The sequence below is a fragment of the Octodon degus genome, unplaced genomic scaffold (assembly GCF_000260255.1).
Source record: "Octodon degus isolate 3935 unplaced genomic scaffold, OctDeg1.0 scaffold00031, whole genome shotgun sequence".
Classification (NCBI taxonomy): domain Eukaryota; kingdom Metazoa; phylum Chordata; class Mammalia; order Rodentia; family Octodontidae; genus Octodon; species Octodon degus.
The window spans coordinates 1,315,824-1,335,071 of NW_004524607.1; the positions used below are offsets into that span (position 1 = coordinate 1,315,824).

A 19,248-nucleotide genomic window follows, 5' to 3' on the forward strand; every position below is an offset into this window, starting at 1 on the left:
AAGGATATGGCTAGCAGGGAATATCTAAGTGGTAGGGCGCTTGCCTAGAATGTGTGAGGCCCATGGTTTGCGTCCCAGCAGCACCTGTATCTCTGGCTAACTCTCTGCAGGTATGAACTAGAGGCAGAAAAAGAAAAAAGACAAGTGGAAGGGAGACTGAACACAAATTGGAAAGCTGTAGTCTGCAGACAGTGAAGCCATAAAAGGGGCCGATTGCAGGGAGATAGCTCAGCAGCATAAGTGCCTGCCTGGCAAGTCCAAGGTCCTGAGTTCAATTCCTGGTACCTCATGGCCATGCTCTGTCTTCTTGGACACATGGTAAAATGTCACTATAGTGGCAGTATCTGAGAAATAAAGAACAGGAGTAGTTTTGAGACAGCAGAAATGGGACACACTTAAGGGACAGCAAAAACTAATTCAGGATTAAACAGTAACTCAAAATCAAGGAACAGTCACAAAGCAAACTCGTTTCCCTATCCCTGGACTTAGAGAAACTAGTGTCATGCACTCCAGACCTGAAAATGTAGCTCACAGAAAATTAAGATTGGGAGGATGTATTCTATCAACTTAGAAAAAAAGGAGATTTTAAAAGATGAAAAATGAAGGAAATGTAGAATCATTACTTTAGAGAAGCTCTATGCTCTAGGCGTGAAGACAGGTGCTAGACCACTGCTCCGGGAGGGAGGAAGGCAATTCCAAACAATTTAAAGATTAAGCTCGCATTTTTTTTTAAGCTCGTATTTTTCGTCTATTGTTTGTAAGACCCTCAAAGTCTCACAATAGAATGATTGGCAGGGAAAGTAGAGACCTTTACATGCTGGAGAGGGAAGGAGGAGAAGCACAGACCCCAAGTGTCCCCCAAGGCCATGTGAACACAGGCCTGAAATGTGCGTGAACAGCTATGCACAGCAGAGGGCTGACGCAAGTGGGCGGGACTTGTGTAGCCGGCAGCGCTAAATTGGTCACCATCCTCCTTCTTTCTGAGGTTCCCCTACAGTGCCAGTGTTTTCTGCTGTCTTACTTCAGGGACTCTCTGCCCTTGGCCACGCTCTGTCCAGTGTCCCTAACTTGCCCAGACTCCTCACACCTGCGGGTGACAACCACTGCTCCCCTTACCTCTCCTGGTCCCACCTGCCTGCTCCCCTAAGGCATGTATATGGTCCACAATTCATACAAGGCCTGTGCACCGCCGTGTTCAAGGGTGTCCCCCAGTCACACTCCTGGACTCACACACACTAGACATTTAAGTGGACCTGCTGTGAGCTCACTCCTTCTCTCACCTCACAGCACCATGCTTTTCTCTTCACAATTTACCGCCTTCCTTCTCTATCCTGCCCCCGATGTGCATGCTGTCTCCCAAAGCCCAGTAAAAGACACCTGTCCTCTCCTTCCAGTTTCAGTCCCAAGAAGAAAGGAAAATGGGGCATTTCCTGCTGGCTGTCTCACTGGGACCTGCATCTCCAGGCTCTGCTGAGCTCCAGTCATCTGTCCCACCTGATTTGCTGTCATCTCAACTTCAGGGCAAAGGCTGAAGCCCCACAAATTCCACCCAGCCAGAAAAGCTTTGCGATCCCAGGTGTCATTCCTGTCTTATAAAAACACCCTCTCAAATCAAAGGGCGGATTCTGGCTGAGGACCCCTCTGCACCTGCCTGCTCCCGAGGGCATCTGGAGTCACAGCAAGTTTTCTTGGACCACTGCTGCCATGGGATTTCCCTCAACACGTATTCACTGACCACCCAATCTGGGTCACATCCTGATGCCTATTCGCAGCCTCTGAGCTGGCCTATTACTTAGTCAACTGATTTTTAATGTCTTAATTAACATTTCTTATTGTTGAGAGAAAATACCTGACATCCAAAGTTAAAGGAGAAAATATTTCTGCTCAGTTTGTAGGGCTTTCAGTTCATACTGGATTGGCTCCGAGGGTGGGTGATATAGCAGAGGGTCACCACAGAGGAGAAACAGTTCTTGGCAAGTAGAAAACAACAAAAGCAGCAAGTACAACCCTTTTTCTGTCCCTTATGTTCTATCCAGGCCACCCACCCTTAAGGTGGGTACCACCACACTCATGGTAGGCACCCTTAATCCCAGCATCACATTGCCAATCCCAGCATCATACATCCTAGATCTATCCACCTCCAAAAAGCCCCACATACGACTATGTGAGACTTTACAATAAAACAAACAGAAGAAAATCTGAGACATCACCCAGATGCTTGGGGACACTAAAGTGAATAAGGTGTGTAGACGGTTGTTTGAAGTTAGGGGACAGAGAAAATAAAGAAAGCACAGAGGAGAGTTGGCCAAATAGCTCAGTAGATTAAAAAGGCTGTAAACAGGCACAGGGGCTTGGTTTCCATCTCCAGGCCTGCCATGCCTGCCCCGCCCCTGGGGCATGCTTAGATGGCAACTGAGACTGGGCCTAGGTGTGGTGGCGTGGACCTGTAATCCCAGCTCTTGGGAGGCTGCAAACAGGCGGATCACTACAAGTCTGATCTAGTAGTGAGACCCTGAACACCCTCTAGACCCTTCCCTAAGAAAACACAGAGGGAATTTACAGGCAGGAAGTGTCCCTTCAGAGAGAAGATGCTGAGAAACTCTTCATGAAGCGGAAATAACAGAGGACTGGCATGGACAGGATTAGCTGGGTCTGGACATGAGTAAACGCATTCACAGAGTCACATCAAGATTTCATCCTCCACTATACCTCGGAATTCCCCATTCCTGCATCTTAGTACAATCTATCTATTTTTAATTTTCTTCACCTACAAAACACAGGTAATAGCAACATCCTGCCCAGAGGCCTTCAGTTAAGACTAAGTGGACGCACAGCCCAGGAGCTGTGTGGCAGATGATCTGTGTGTGATATCTTGAAACACAATGGAGTGCAAAAAAGACAGACAATAAGACACCAACTAGAACAAGAGACAATTGTGTACATTAAAGGAGCATCACACAGGGGCTGCAGGGATTGGGGGGAGGGGCGGCCAGGGCAACAGAAGGGAGCGATTGGGGAGAGGCTCTAACCCTGACTGGAGACAGTCACATGATCTCTCATGCATGCAGGAAAAGCAGCCAAAGTACAACAGGTCAACAATGGCTCAGGGAGCAGAAATGAGATGAGAAGCTTCGCCCCCACAAGAACCTGGCTCCAGGGGATGAAAGCAGCAGGGCAGCAACGGATAGCTCATATCCAAAGATGTGAGATATTATTTTGCCCTGAAGAAAGTAAAATTGAAGCCATTTTGAAATACTGATGAGAGAGCTAGTGGAAAAGAGAACAAAGCAGCTGACAAAGGAGATAGTTAAGGAGGCAGCCTAAGGTCTTGGCAGGCAGGAGGGTTTGCAAGTTGAGTGTTAGGAGGGTATGCCTTGGAAAGAAATGGCTTGACCAGGTGTAGGCAGATGTAACCCAACATTCACTCCCCTGCAAGGCATGATGGTGCATGCCTGTAATCCCTGCACTCCTCAGGCTGAGGCAGGAGGATTATTTCAAGTTTGAAGCAAGCCTGGGCTACAAAGTGAGCTCAAGGCCAGCCTCAAATACATACCAAGACCCTGTCTCAAAAAGACAAAAAACAAAAAAATCCATTCCCATTTTCTCCACCAGGCTCAGGGGTGGAGAAGCATCTCCAGGATGGGCCTAACTAGTCTACAACAACCAGCAAAGCCCCTGCTCCTTGGACACAGTGATTGGTCCAGCAATGGACATGTGATTTGATTCTGGCCAACAAGACTAAAGAGACTTTTGTTGGGGCTTCATAAAAAAAGGCATTCCCACTTTGCTGAGAGAGCTGAAGGAAGTCTACTGGAAGGTGAGGAAGGCTGCAGCCCTGCCCAAGCTGGCAGCCATGCCATAACTGTAAGCAGTATGGCCCCTGGGCACAGTCAACTCTAGGATGAAGTAGAAGGAAGAAAAGATCCTAAACCTTGATAAGATCTTTGAGTCACTGGATCACCCAGCCATGAAGACTGCCCTTCATCAGGACACAGGAAAAAAGCCACATTAGAGCTGCTCACAGTGGTGTAACCTCAGCACTCAGGAGGCTGGGGCAGGAGAAGCATGTGTCTGAGGCCATCATGGGCTACATAGTGAGTTCAGAGCTGGTGTAAACTACAAGAAAAGACCCTATCTCATAACAAAACAGACATTTGATTATGGTTTCCAATACACATGACTTCTCTCACTGAGGGACATCCTTTCAGTGCAACAAGAGGAACAAGACACATGGAGAGGCAAGAACTGAGAGACAGTGGCAGGTGGAATGTTGCCATAGTTCGCTGTGAAGTAAAAAGTGATCCAGATGCTAAGAGTGAGGAGCATGTTTTAAGGAGTACAGAGATTCAGGAGAACAGTAGAGACTGGATGTGAATGTCCAGGGATGTGACTGTCCTGCATACCGCCACTCTTCCACAACCACCATCCCTTGGGGAAGCCTCCAGGTTTGCAGGAGAAAGGCGGTGGTAACCAGAACAAGGAGAAATGGAGTTGAAGGTGTCAACACAGCACAGCAGTGGATGAAGCAGTGGTTGAACCTCAAGGTCCAGGATAGACTGGGAAGAGTGTTAGAGGAGGAAGGAGCAAATGAGTAAAAAGAAGACAGAAAAGGATAAACAAGCCGTAGTCTTCCTTGGATCAAAGAGCAGGAAGGGAAAGCACCAAGGACATAATGCAGACAGATCTGAGTAAGGACTGAAGAGTCCCTGAATAACACAAAACAGGCATCTGGGCCCAGCACCCTCCAACCCCCTCAGCTTCTGAGTGTTGTTTCCAGATTAGCTGAAGTGGGTGGGTTCAGATCTAAATGAAGCTGAGTGGACACAGGTAAGAACTCAGACGGGCCTAATTCTTCCTATATCACCGAGAGCCAAGATCAAATTGGTTAAGTTGACTGTTTCTTAAAGCTTTGTGGGGGGAAAGGATATTCTGCAAAGGAGAAGAAAGACACATTGGAGAAATAATTTTTTATGTATTTCGTACAAGGTCTACAGGGTCTCACTACACAGATTGGACTCGTAGTGATCCTCCTGCTTTTTCCCTCTCAAGAGCTGGAATTACAGATGCATACCACCACGCCCAGTCTCAGTCATCATCTCAGCATGCCCTGGGGGTGGGGCCAGCATGGCATGCCAGGGATCAAACCCTGGTCCCCGCATCTGCCTAAGCAGGGGCTTTAATCTGCTGAGCTATCTGGCCAGCCCTAAAAATAATGCTTTTAAATCATCCCTTCAAATAGTGTACTGGTTGATACATTATGTACTCAACTTGAGAAGTTTAGAAGTGTAATTAAGTGACTCAACAGGGAGCCAGGATTCTTACTTTGTAAACATCCTCATCATGTACAAGAGGAGAGCATGGCCATTGTGTGAGTTTTACACCTCCAGCCCCAGAGTAGCTTGTTTATAATATAAGCAGAGGCAAGAGACTGGCTAGAAGCCACAGCTGCTGCACTTCCCTTTGCTCTTGACTGATTTCTGCTGCCATGAACTGCTGCTCTCTGCCATGTGCCACTCTTCCTGGGAGCCAGCCGAGTATAGACTGAAAGCTCCATAAACTGTGAGTTAAATAAACCTTTCCTTCCTTAATTTTGGGTATCAGGTATTTTGTCCCAGCAAACAGTGAAAAGTAACCGAGACAGAATTTGGTACCAGGAGTAGGACTGCACCTGTGAGTACCTGACCATGCTGTACAAGAGCTTTCAGGAATGGTTTATGGAAAGAGATACGAAAGGTTTGGAGATCTCCCCTCCCCGCAAAGACTGGAATGCCTTCAGCTCTTCTGTATGGGAGATTCTTGTCAGAGCTCAGAAGACCATAATGCTGACAGAAATCCTGCCTGTAAAGACCAGGTGAGGGAAGTTTCTGCTGGAAAGGACTGCACTGGTTGTTGGACTACAGTGATTTATGCTATGGCTTGGCAGGAAGTTTGTCTGCATTTTGCTTGTGACCTGAAACTGAGCTTAAGTACAGTGGACTAGTTAATCGTGCAAAAGAACTCTCAAGGCAGTCAAATGTTGAGGCAGGGGCATAGTTATTGTTGGGAGCTTTTAGTCAGATATATGTTGAGAGTCAAGAGCAAAGAGACCAGCAGGATGATTGAAAATGTGAGTCTTTCCAGAAAGGAAGCTCCAATAAAGTTGTGGACTGCAAAGACAGAGCTGAGATCACCATTGCTCAGGAGGAACAGAATATAAAAAATATCCTGAGGGCATCATCACAGGAGGTGGCAGGTTCTTGCGCTTTGCAGCCTGAGAAACACAAGGGTAAGGGACTTTGTTCTGAAGAAAAAGCCACACCGCCCCATGTTCTAGAATGGAGGCAGCAGCCACACCAGGTTCCAGAATGACAGTGGCAGAGAGAATTTGTTTCTCAGAATCAGGATCACACTGCTCAGTGACCCAGGCACTCGACCCCTACAACCAAGAGAGAAGAAAACCTGGCTACCACTCCAGCTGGCAGCAGACCTTGGCATCGTCCATGTGGTGTTGGTTTTAGACGCATTCAGGCTTCCACCTAGATTTCAGAAGGCCTGCAGGGCCAGGCAATGTACCCCTGAGAGGACAATGTGTAAAGCAGTGAGTGAGAAGCCTATTCAGTGGAAACCCTGTAAGTTTGGAAGAGCTAGGAACATGGATTGTCTGAGAAAAGCTACATGGAAGGAGCAAAGCCAGCCTTAAAGAAAAGCCATGGGAACTACCAGCTGAAGTGCTGTAGGAGTGGAGCCATGTAAGGATTTTGGTGCTCACAACTCATTACAGATTGCTTCAGATGTTCCACATGGACCTACAGGACTTAATGTCTGCCCTTCTGGATTTGGACTTGTTTTAATCCCAATGGTTTGTATGCTCCTGTGTATACCTTTTGGAATGGTAATTTTTTCTTGTGTCATTGAATGTTGGAAGAGTTTAGCTTTTCATTTGTACAAGGGCTCACAGCTAAGAGTTTGCCTTAGATCTTGGAAGGGACTTGGAACTTAAGACTTTTCAGCAATACAGAAACTGTATGAACTTTGGCAACTCTTAAGAGATGGACTAAAATGCCTTTTCATAAAGGGATGTGCGTGAGTCTTTGGTGGGGGTTGCCCAGGGGCAAAATGTCATGGTTCTAATGTAATATAATGTTCATGTTATAAAATGTTAATAAGCATGGCTGGGTACCTGGAAACTAGTTTAAGGAAAAGTCTGGTTGCCAAATTGACAAGGGGTGGATTGTACTGAATGATACACTGTTTCAATTTGAGAAGTTTAGAAGTTTAATTAAATGACTTAGCAGAAAGCCAGGATTCTTACTTTGTAAACATCCTCATCCTGTGCAAGAGGAAGGAACGGACATTGTGTGAGTTCTACACCCCAGCCCCAGAGTAGCTTGTTAATAATATAAAGAGGGGAGAGAGGCTGGCTATAAGCCACCCACAGCTGCTGCCCTTCTCTTTGCTCTTCGCTGATTTCTGCTGCCAGGAAGTGCTGCTCTCTGCCATGTGCCACTGTGTGTGGGAGCCAGCTGAGTATAGACTGAAACCTCCACAAACTGTGAACTAAATAAACCTTTCCTTCCTTAATTTTTGGTGTTGGATATTTTGTCCCAGCAAGGAGTGAAAAGTAACCAACACAAATAGTTTTTGTAAAGGACTCACCTCTGCATTCATCTTGGTCTCTTCAGTGGCTGTGAAGACAAAAGCAGAGGTTCAGGATTCTAGTGGCACCACCCCAAGCTCCACACAAACACTCTCCCAGGACCCCCACTTTCCCTTGCACCACTTTTTGTCCTGTCAGTTCCAACTTCCACAAATGCTTCCAGCAAAAATCATCAGGTGTCTTCCGCTTTAGGGCTGCTGATGGCCACCTTCCTTGGGGCATTTCCAAGACCCCTCTCCCATGGAGGAAAGAGCAGCTAGAAACTGGAGGCCCCAAGGGAAAGATGAGCTCCACAAAGTTGGTGCTTGGAGAGGATCTAATTTCATTTTATTTAGTTTAGTTTATTATTTTTTTAAAACAGTGTTTCACCACACAGTTCAGACTGGCCTTATACTCACTTGGTAGAACAGGCTAGACTCAAATACCCAGTGATCATCCTGTCTCAGCTTCCCAAATGCTGGGATTACAGGTGTGTACTACCATGCCTAGTCTAATTCAATTTTTTTTTGCTATGCTCAGGATTGAACCCCAGGTCTTGTACATGCTAGGCAAGCACTTCACCACTAAGCTGCACTTACCTCTAAGGATGATACAGGGTCTCACTATGCAGATCAGACTCATAGTGATCCTCCTGTCTCAGCCTCCTTAGTGCTGCGATTATAGGCATGTGCCACTACACCAAGTTCCTGGGCCAGCATGGCATAGCAGGGCATGCAGTACTGGGGATAGAACTCAGGACCCTGTAATTGCCAGGCAGGTGCTCATGCTGAGGAGCTATCTCCCCAGCCCTGAGGATGGTTCTTAATCTGCCTTTCTTTAATGGAAACAAAGCAATACATTTTTTCCCTTTTCTTTTTTCTCCTAGCTGAGTTTCCAGAGGACTTCAATTTATTGTGTTAAAAAGACAATGGGACAGTCAGGGCCACCCTTGGAGAGACTGGAATTGGAAGTAGGACAGAGGCCTGTAAAGATTAACTTTTTCATTCATTTTTCAGAGCTGCGAACAGCTTTCACTATAACTAACACTGGGCAAGATAACCAGGGGCAATGAAGAAAGGGCTAAAGACACCTCTCCAGCCTCTCCCCCAGGAGCAATGTCCAGGAGGCCAAGGAGAAAGGGCAAGAATCTCATGGCCTCTGACAAAGAAAGGCTGACTCCCCATTCTGATCCCAGCCCTGTATATGATCTGATTCTTTCTGGATAACATGAATAATAACAGTGAAGCAAAATCCCATTAAAAAGGAAACAACTTGACTCCGGTGACCCAAAGACTACCTAGGGAAGACCACATGGCAATCACCTGGCCCTCACCCTGGGAAGCACAGTATCTAAAACTCCTCCCCTTTCTTTTTCCACTCTTTCCTGCTGCGAGACTGGGTCTCATGATGTGGTCAGCATACTCGTCTTTCCTTTCACAGTCTGGAGACTTTTCCTATCACTTGACACATATGAAAAAGGGATCTTGAATAAAAACCTAAACAGCTAAGTGGGACAAAGTGAGCAGACCTTCTTTTTTACTTCTAGGGAGCCAGTCAATGTGATTTCCCCTGTGCATGAAGTATCTCGAAGGGATGACTTAGATGCTGACAGCTAATTTTTGGGTGAGGCTGAGAGAGCTATAGCTGAGTGCAGGGTACATATAGGACAGCAGTGTAGGCCACAGAGGCCCCTGGGCAGCTCTAGCTGCCCTCCGGAAATTCCGCCACAGCTTCCTTGGGAATGAGGAAGTCAGATAAAAAACCACACAAATATGAGGAGGGTGATAAAGAGTTGGGATCCTATATGTCAGCTGCTTTATATATATTAAACCCAATGCTCACAATCTTGGCAGAAACAGTTAATATTAATTGCATTTTATACATGAGGTACCTGAAATTCATGGATGGTACAAGCACCCTTAGCCAAGTTTCTGGAGGACTTCAATATATTACGTGACAAGAGCAATCAATCAGGCTCCTCTGATTAGCATTCGAGGTCTCACAGGCCTTTGTCTCACTGCCAAGGCACTGTGGCATTGCCCTGTCGTTTCCAGACTTTCCAGTTCTGAAGCCATGCCTGATTACCCTCACAGACTTCTACAGAACTTTCTTACTCTCATTCTGAGGGCTTTTAGGACAGGAGACCTAGTGTTTGAGCCTCTGTCATCATGGGCATCCACCATGGTGGTCCACAGTGTCCACATTCATAGGCTGAAAAGCTGGACTCCGAGGTCAGCTTCAGCTCTAAGATACTCACTGGTTCCCAGAAAAGTCAACTCAGGTACTTCTTAAACATATGAAATAATATCTGACCTCGGTCATGATCAAAGATATAAACTAAGATTTCACCAAGTGATCCTCTCAGATGAACAGATCAAAGTGTGTGCTGAGGCGTGTGGTCCAAGATGGGTGAAGAGCACACTCTGTTACTCCTAGGGGACTAGAGGTGAGGGTCAGCTCTGTGTGGACACGTAAGCTTCAGTTATTAAAATGCCAAAAGCCCACAACCTGTGACCCAATAACTGCAGCACTACTTACTTCTGTCTCCATCCCCAAACCACATTCAGAGGAAATCACAATGAAAACTCACAACAAAACTCCCTTAAGAGCAATCTATAAAACTTTATGAATTTATGAACTTCAGTGGTCTCCCACAGAATCTGGTGTAAAGCAAAGCAAAACAAAAAAGCAGATTCAGAGGACTGATGCAAAGAATCCCCTTTGGAAACACTACCGTGTTCAGGCACGAGCATGTCTCACTCCTGATGACTTCCCCTCCAGCTTTCAGCTCCCCTCATCACATAATGGAACTGGCAGGAAATGTGGAATCCCAGATTAGGTGAGATCTGGATCCACTTTCCACACTTGCCACAGGTTGGATCTGAAATGTCTGCCAAAGGCTCATGTGTTAAAGGCTCAGTCACCTGCTTGAGGCATTATTTGGGGGTGGTGGAAGTCTTCAGCGTGGGCTCTAGTTGCAGGAAGTTAGATCAATGCATTTGAGACCATGAAGGTAATAATGAGACTCAAGTCACTTCTGGTCTCTCTTTTCACCCAGAGTGCCTTGAGGCAGGTGGTCACCCCTACCTTGCACACTCGCCATGATATGCTGCCTCCCTATAGGCCCCAAAGCAACAGGCCAGTGGACCATGGACTGAAATCTCTACAACCATGAGCCAAAATAAAGCTTTCAGGCCAGCAAGATAGCTCAGCAGTCTAAAGTACCTGCACAGGCAAGCTTAGGCAAACACAGGGACTACAGTTTGATTCCCAGCATCACAGGTTATGCTAGCCCTGCCCCAGGGCACACTGAGCCCGAAACAACAACAAAAATAAATAAAATAAAAAAATAAAGCTTTCCTCTTTCAACATTGTTCATCTCAAGTATTTAGTCACAGTGATAGAAAGCGATCTCAATACCCTCTCAGCCCACCACACACCTCCCCCTCCATGCCTCCTCACTCTCCTGCCAAGACCCATTTGTATTTAAAAAGAATCCAGGGAAAATTCTATGGTTTATTAGATCCTAAAGCATCCAGGGCCTAATCCCACGATAAGATTTAGGTTTGTTTACTTTGTTATGTCAAAAGTCTAATATTTAAATGGTCAAACAAAAGCATTTTAAGTTGTCATTTAGTATTATGTTTAGTTTTTTTCTAAGATACACATAGATACATTTTTTTCTTAGATTTCTAACATTTTTGTCCTGGAGACTGAACCCAGAACCTTGCTCTGAGATATGTTCCTAGTTACTTTATTATTTTATTTTGAGGTAGGGTCTCACGAAGTTTCTTACACTGCCTTGAACTTGTGATTGCCTGCCTGAGCCTCCCAGACAGCTAAGACTAGAGACACGAGCCAGCAGCCCTGCTTCTTTATTTAGTCTTTGTATTTTTATTGTAGTAGTATTATGATAAGTATTATTTTTAGTGAGTGTGTGGTGCTAGGAATTCAAACACGATCTCTTGCATACTAGGGAAGTGTCCTACCCCTAAGCGCCACCTCAAGACCAGAATTTATTTTTCTAGTCAATCTAAATTGCATTTTAGTACATAACCTAAGACTTTACTTTTCCCCAAATAACTGAGTTGCTTCCACATTGATTATTGAATATTTCATCCTCCTCATCCAGTGGCTCTATACTTAATTCTTATTGGTACAGTTATTCTCTTCATAGTCCCTGCTGCGCCATGAATGTGTATTTCCAAGCCTATAATAATATACTGTTCATAACTTTATACTGACTCTACATACATATACTCACTATAACTTTGCCATGTACTGATATATGGTCATTCAAGTTCTTTTGTCAATTTTGTTCATTATTCTTATCTTTTCTTGCTTGCTTAGATATCCAGATCAATTTTAGAACATTTCTGCCAAGTCAACAAAAATTAGATTGGGATTATATAACTGACTATTCAGATTTATAAATTAAAGTAGGGAAAATTGATCACCCTTTCCATCCAGAAACATTGTATGCCTTTCCTGGAGTAGTCATTTGGAAATTAATTACAAAAGAAAGAATAATAATCATGAATAATATTCCTGAGGAATAATCTTGAGTTAGTTCCTGTTTGACCCCATAAGGAAAAATGAAAACTCAAACTAAATTTTCAATTTCAGTAGAAAGATAAAAAATATGGATTCTTTGCATAAATAGCTTACTAAAATGATCTTAAGCAGGTTTCTCCTCCCCCCATGTCTACTGTAGGAAGTCTACTAAGCAGTAGAGGAGTTTGAGCCTTTATTTGCTTTGACCCCAAAGCACAATATACCCAGATACAAAGTGTCAGGCTCTCTCTCTAGGGGTTGAGAACCCTGCCTTCAGTTCAAGGAACCAGAATTCTAGACCTTCATGGGCCTCTGCTAGCTATATGATCACAGTGTGGGCCTGTGATTACACAACCCATTAGTTTGTACACCTAGAAAAAGGGGAAATGGTGAGAAATGTAGACCATTTGGGGCCACAGAGATATCTCAGTGGTCTAAGCGCCTGCCTGGCAAGTGCAAGGACCCAGGTTTGATCCCTGATACCACATGCCATGTCTAGCCCTACCAAAACTGGGTGTGGTGGTACATGCCCCTAATCCCAGCACTGGGGAGACTGAGTCAGGTGGATCACTAGGAGTCTGAACTGCATAGCAAGACCCTATACTGAAGTAATTAATTGATTGATTGATTGATTGATTGATTGATTAAAAAAAGAAACATAGATGATCTTAGATGATCCCTATTGGACTCAGGGTTCACAAGGGAATACATTTAATACAGGAAACATAATTTATAGTCATTTTATAATATTCACCAAAAAAAGTCAAGTGCAAAAGGCTGCAAGAGATCTGTCCATGCACTAGAGACCCAAAGAACCCAGGTGAGGGCCTATATCCAATGCCAATTCTGCGTAAGTCCCGCTAAAGACTTAGAGCCCATAGCAGCGTCCTCCCCAAGTTCAGTAGTAGCCTCAGGAGGCCTAGAGCACAAGATCATGTCTCATATGAGTCTCATCCAGGATCTGCACTAGGAAGGCCCAAAGGTCAGTGGTGGAAGCTAGAAAGTCTGCAACAGCGGGCTGAAGGACTCTGTGCCAGCAGGCTGAGGGATCTGCACTGGAGCTAGGAAGTAACGTTCCAGGTAAGGATCAGAGCTCCCCTGAAGAGAACTGCAGTCATGCTCAGCAACAACGAGGTCCCACGAGGAACCAAGCTCCTCCGACCATGAGAACAGCTGAGTTTCTATCACAAAAACCTCCAGGAAAATCAACAGCATGCCATCTTCCCCTCCAATTCTCCTTTTAGGCTGCTGGCAACAATCCTCCATGGGCCTTTCACATGGAGAACCACACCGATTCAGTTTATCCAGATGTTACAAGTTGATGGTTAGTTAACACCCCACAACCGCTATGCTTAGAGTGCAGACATGGTATTTTGTTGTTGTTCTTTTCTGGTTTTCCTAGGCTGTGGGGATTAGTTAACTGGAGGTTCTTAGGCGCTCCTCTGATTTCCAGGGGCGGAGAGCATGCAAACTAGGTCAAGGCTCATGTTCTTACAGCTGGGAGGCCGCTGCCACCAAGGCCCCATGCACAGAAGTGCTGATTGAGTAGAACCTGTCCCTGTCTTTACCTCTTTCAAAACAAAAGCCACTCCATTCCTAGTCCTGCCTACCTGCTTCACATCCTTGATTCCCCCTTGGGTCCATTTCAAAGGCAGTCTGCAGTCTCTCGTTGTATTGAAAATGATCTGGAGATAAGAGGGAAATGAGATGACATCTAACAAATTACTCCTACTGAGGAATGTCAAGTATACTTAAGCTTGAAAGTGTAGAAAGTACAGTAAGACAGCTGCTTATCAGCGCAAGTACTTATAAGACAATGTGCAGCTCAACTTCCAAACTGGGTTGAGATCAAAATATTCTTGGGTCCCATATACATGTCCTTGGGGAAACACACACACACACACACACACACACACACACACACACACTGCCACAGCTACCCCTCAGGTAAGGTCCAGGATATATCCTTGATCCCTTACTGCTGAAACACTGGTACTTTCTGGCCCAATCCTACATGAGCTGCTTGGATGGGCTCAATACAACACGACTCACAAGTGCAATCAAAGGAATATAAATCTGCCACATGAGCAAAACAGGTGTGGATCTAACTTTTCTAAACATTTGAAAAGCTTAATAATTACACTTTTGGCCGGGGGATGGCTCAGTAGAATAAATGCTTCCCTGGCAAGCGCAAGGGTCTGAGTTCAATCCCCGGTTCCGGAAAAAAAAAAAAAAAAAAGAAAAAGAAAAGAAATTACACTTTTAAGGATCTCTAGAATAAAAGTATGCAGCTCAATTACAAAAGATACCACAATGTGCTGTGTCCTTGATACTAATTTCAGAAATCATTTTTGTTTTGCAAAGGAAAATTGTCTCTTAGTGACAAGGGGGAAAGAAACTCCCAACCCGAAAGTGATCTAGGATGAGTTCATGTTCTCCAAAACTGACAAATGAATTTTAGGAGCAACGGAGGTTAAAATCAGAATATATTCATTGAGGGAAAGAAAACTTCTGTCCAAGAGAGGGACAGAAGGGGACTCGAGCGGACTGCCCAGGAGCCTACCTTTTATTGGGATTTTTATAGAGCAAATCCATGGTGCAAGGCAGGTCCAAGGTGAAAAACATGGGAACTCAAAAGGTGTGTGTGAGGTGGGACAAAACTATGACCAACCAGTAACATTACAAGCACAACTGCTAAGGTAAAAATTGATTAAATTGAGATCAAATGAAGCGAATCATGTAGCGAGTCCATCCGAATACAGAACAGGAACTTTTCCAGTTGGGGGTTGGGGTTAGTGACTCTTCCTGGCTTTCTCACGCTGATAGAGACCTATTTAGAACATCAATCCTTGATGTCCATCCCTTGGGAGGTATGTGACTGCATTTGTTTAATTTTTTGTCTGGAAGTCTGGCCCAGAGCAGAGGGGTCTGTCTCTCCCACAGGTGCAAAGTATCTTGTCTTCTACACTGGCTCCTTTGAGGGTCCAGCTCTGCCTGACTACCTATAATACTGCTATCTAACTCAGCTGCCTGCAACATTAGCCACAAATTCTGAGGTTTGAAGTGAAAACTGAATTTTCTGATACAGTTTCTGTGACAGAATGGAAAAGGCAGTTAAAGAAAAATTATTTGGTACAAATGCAAAACATACAATATAGCTAACATTTACACAAGCACCAGAAAATATTTTGTTTTAGTGCACCAAGCAGGACAAGTGAATTGAAATAGGGACAATTAAACAAAAACTTAAAGAGGTTCTGCAGAACCAAAAACCAGAATGACTTAGGTCAAAATGTGATGGTATCCCACAAGTATATTTTCATTTCCCATAAGAAATTCTGAATTCTACTGAGGCACAAATCCTCTGGACCCATTGCTCTCTGTTCCCATCCTCCTCATTTCTTCAAGGGAAGCAGTCCTACTGCCCTCCTACACCACCTGAGAAGTGGGTTTCCATCTGGGTTTGGCCAATGAAGAACCAGTGGGCAGGAAACAGAGAGAGGGAAAGGCCAGGGCACTTGCATGAGAGCTGCCTGGTACTCTATTGTTCTGGCTGTGGCTGCATTCATAGCCACCACAGCCTCGGACAGGCCTCTCCCACGCTCCAGCCACCCCCATGCACCCCATCTCTGGTGTCCCCGCTGCCCGGAGTCCCACCCCACCAGACCAGAGTGGGAGGGTGCCCACCCCAGGAAGCTCTTTCCTGCATGCCTCCCCACTGTGTGTTGATTCCCCCACTCTTGCCAACTTGTTGCCAAAAAAGTTCCTTCCAGTTTGTGTTCTTTTTTCTCACTGGAAGAACTGATAAACTTGCTCCTCGAACTCTCACAGCAAATTAACATACAGGAAGGACAAAATGGCTTCATTAGCTTATGTTACACCTTTCTTTCTGTTTTAGATCCTCTCCCACATGCAAAATAGAAGTCTGAAATCTTTGGGCCACGTCAGCAATAATACAATGCTTTCCACTAACCCAGAGATTCTCACTGGCATTTCTGAGCACACACTGTGGGAGGGGGGGAGTGTGCCCCTCACAACAGGTGGGCACAGGCCAAGAAGGCTGCTAAACGTCCTGCACTTCACAGGGCATCATAGCCACATCACACCACAAACATGCACTAACAGAGTTATCCATCGCGTCAACAGCACCAAGGTGGGGTGACGTATCATACTGAATGGATTACAGATGTAATCCTCTTTCCCTCTACAGAGTCCTCCTAAGCACCAAAATCATTGCCCCAAAGCAAGACCAGTCCCAGAACAGGGGGAAGGATTAGGGAGAAGGTGGCCTTCTCAGGCAGGCCAGCACTAGCCTGAGAGGTTCACTCATCTTCCAAGTGAACTTTCCTTCCATTGAGAGAGTTGGATATTTTGGGACCTACCAAGGAAAATTTAATATGGGACAAAAGTTGAAAATGGACCTATAAAAATATTAATGGCAATTATGTCTCCGACTGATAGCATTTTCAAAGATTTAGTTTCTTAATGCTTACCCATATACCTTAAAATTTTCTATAAAGATTAATGTAATTACACATAATTCTAAAGCTAGAAAGTATATCTCATTCACTGACACATCTCTCAAAGCCCAAATTCCTTAACTGAATAGACTTTCATGGAAAATATATCAAAGTATCCCAATAATAAAGCCCACAGCACTTATACACAGCAAAGGAAACCAAGAGAATAAACAGACAACCTACATAAAGGAAGAAATTGTTACCAGCTATTCCTCAGACATAGGATGAATATCTAGCACATATAAGGAACTCAAAAAAAAAAAAAAAAAAAAAAAGATGCCCAATTAAAAGACTTAATCAAAAAATGGGAAAGTGAAATGCATAGATACTTCACAGAACCACAAATGACCAGTACTGCAAATGCATGAAGAAATGCTCAGCATCACTGGCTATTAAAGCAATGCAATTATGACAACACCGAGATTCCATCTTACTACAGAAAGAATGGCTACCATCAAGAAATCAAATAATAAATACAGCAGAAGCTGCGGGGTTGAGGCAGTAGAGGAAACTTTGTTCACTGTTAGTGGGACTGTAAACTAGTACAACCACTATGGAAATCAGTATGGAGAGTCCTCAAAAACTAAAAGTAGAAATTCCATTTGATCCAGCTATTGCCCTTTTAGGCATCTTCCTGAAAGAGTTCAAGACATCCTATACAGTGATACATGAATACCCATTTATAGCAGCATAGTTCGTAATAGCTAAATTTCGGAAGCAGCCTGTATGCCTATCAACAGATGAATGAATAAAGAAAATGTGGTTTTTAAACACAGTGGAGCTCTGTGCTGCTATAAGCATGAAATAATAAAAATAACAATAAACTTGAGTCACTTGTCGGAAAACTGGTACACCTTGAAACCATGATGTTAAGTGAAATAAATGACATAGACAGGCTCAAATATTGCATTATTTTTCTTATGTGAGAAACCCCAACTATAAATAAAGAGCAAAATAAAAGGCAGATGATAGGAAGTAGGGAGGCAGAGCTTTTTTGATGGAAAGGAGATCAAGAGATGGGGAGGGATGAAGAAAGAACTGAGATGGCTATGTACATGCACCAGATCTCCACAAGGAATGGAATCATTATGTGATGCAAATGTGTAATAATAAAACAATAAATGAAAGAATAAGTCCACAGAAAATTGTCCTTGCAACTGTGTAGGGAGAAACACTCTGCCTCGAACCTATTAATAATTGGGGGGGATGAATGAAGTATGTTTTATTTCTCAATGGTAAGAATCATGTTAAGTACCAAGTTTACTTTTCTAAAGATACATATTCATCTCCACTACAAAGAACAACTTAGACCTGCACTGGCCTGTAAGCTAGATACCTATCACTGAACACACAGGACTAATTAAATGTAAATGACTTAACCAGAGCACATTTCCACCACCCCAGAAAGTTCTACAAGCTCCAGGGGGCAGCACTAGCACAGAACTGCTTTCTCTCCCAGACTCACTTCCGGAGCTCACAATTTCTCTGCTTTCTTTTGTTAACATTCCATGCGACTTTGTTGTAAACTAACCTTAATTCCTTCCTGGAACAACCTGGTGCATCGGTACTTGGGACATAGCTCTGTGAACCTGCTCCTGGAAATCTGTTGCTGGGAGCTCAGCCCTTGTTTTGGACTGTCAGAGTCAGAAACTGGAGGACTCAATGAACAGTTTCAGGAATGTAGCTCCTCTGTCACGAAGTACAATCTTCAGAGGTTTTGCAGGGTGGTTGTTTTGTTTATGTTGTTTCTTATTAATGCAAATGTAAGAATTGTTCATTACTGAAAACACAACAACAATAAAAAGAAAACTAACCTTTTTTTCCTGGCAGCTCTTTTTTATTTTTTGTTTTGAGATGGGGTCTTACGAAGTCACAAAGTTGCCCATGCTGGGTGGAACCTTAAGGTCTTCCTAGTCCTCCTAGAATACTGGGATTACAGGCATGTGCCACCAGGCCCATCTCTAAAATATTATTTAATTAAACCTTAACTTGAGACCGGGTATATAGCAGCACACGTATGTAACCTCAACTATACATGAGGCTGAGGCAGCGGGCTCACATGGGTGAAGCAAAACCCCTGTCTCAAAATAAAAATGTAAAGGCTGGACATACAGCTTGGTGATACAGTGCCCCTAATTCCATAACCAGTACTGTCAAAAAAAATTCTTTTGATGGAAACTTAAGACATTTATCTGCAAATATAGAAAGGAAATTTCGTTTTCAAAGTCCAAATAATAGGCTTGTGTCTAAAATCTTAAATATACCATTATGGCAAAAACAAATGGCCCAACTTGTTATTACTGACACGTAGAATCATGTAGCTGGAGTCCTGGATGCGCCAAAGAGAATCAAGAATAAAAATGCTGAGACTGGTTGTGTTGGCCTGGCCTGTAATCCCGGCACTTGGGAGGCTGAAAACAGGAGGATCACTACGAGTCTGATCCATGTAGTGAGACCCTGTAGATCCTGTACTAAATACAAAAAGAATAAAAATGCTGCCCCAGGCCTGTAGAGGACCCCCTGCCAGTCCCGGGTTCCAGAGCAGCACTCTCTTTAACA

General features: G+C 44.2%; 1 long non-coding RNA gene across 1 annotated transcript in view; it reads right to left on the reverse strand.

The window, feature by feature from the left end:
- Positions 1–284: 284 nt before the first annotated feature.
- The window catches only part of LOC111816383, a 20,293-nt gene continuing 1,329 nt past the window's right edge, over positions 285–19,248 (reverse strand). The window contains exons 2-4 of the long non-coding RNA XR_002820789.1: positions 13,780–13,854; positions 7,636–7,664; positions 285–344 (exon numbers count right to left, since the gene is read on the reverse strand). This is a non-coding gene — a long non-coding RNA (uncharacterized LOC111816383). The remainder of the gene's footprint in view (positions 345–7,635; positions 7,665–13,779; positions 13,855–19,248) is intronic.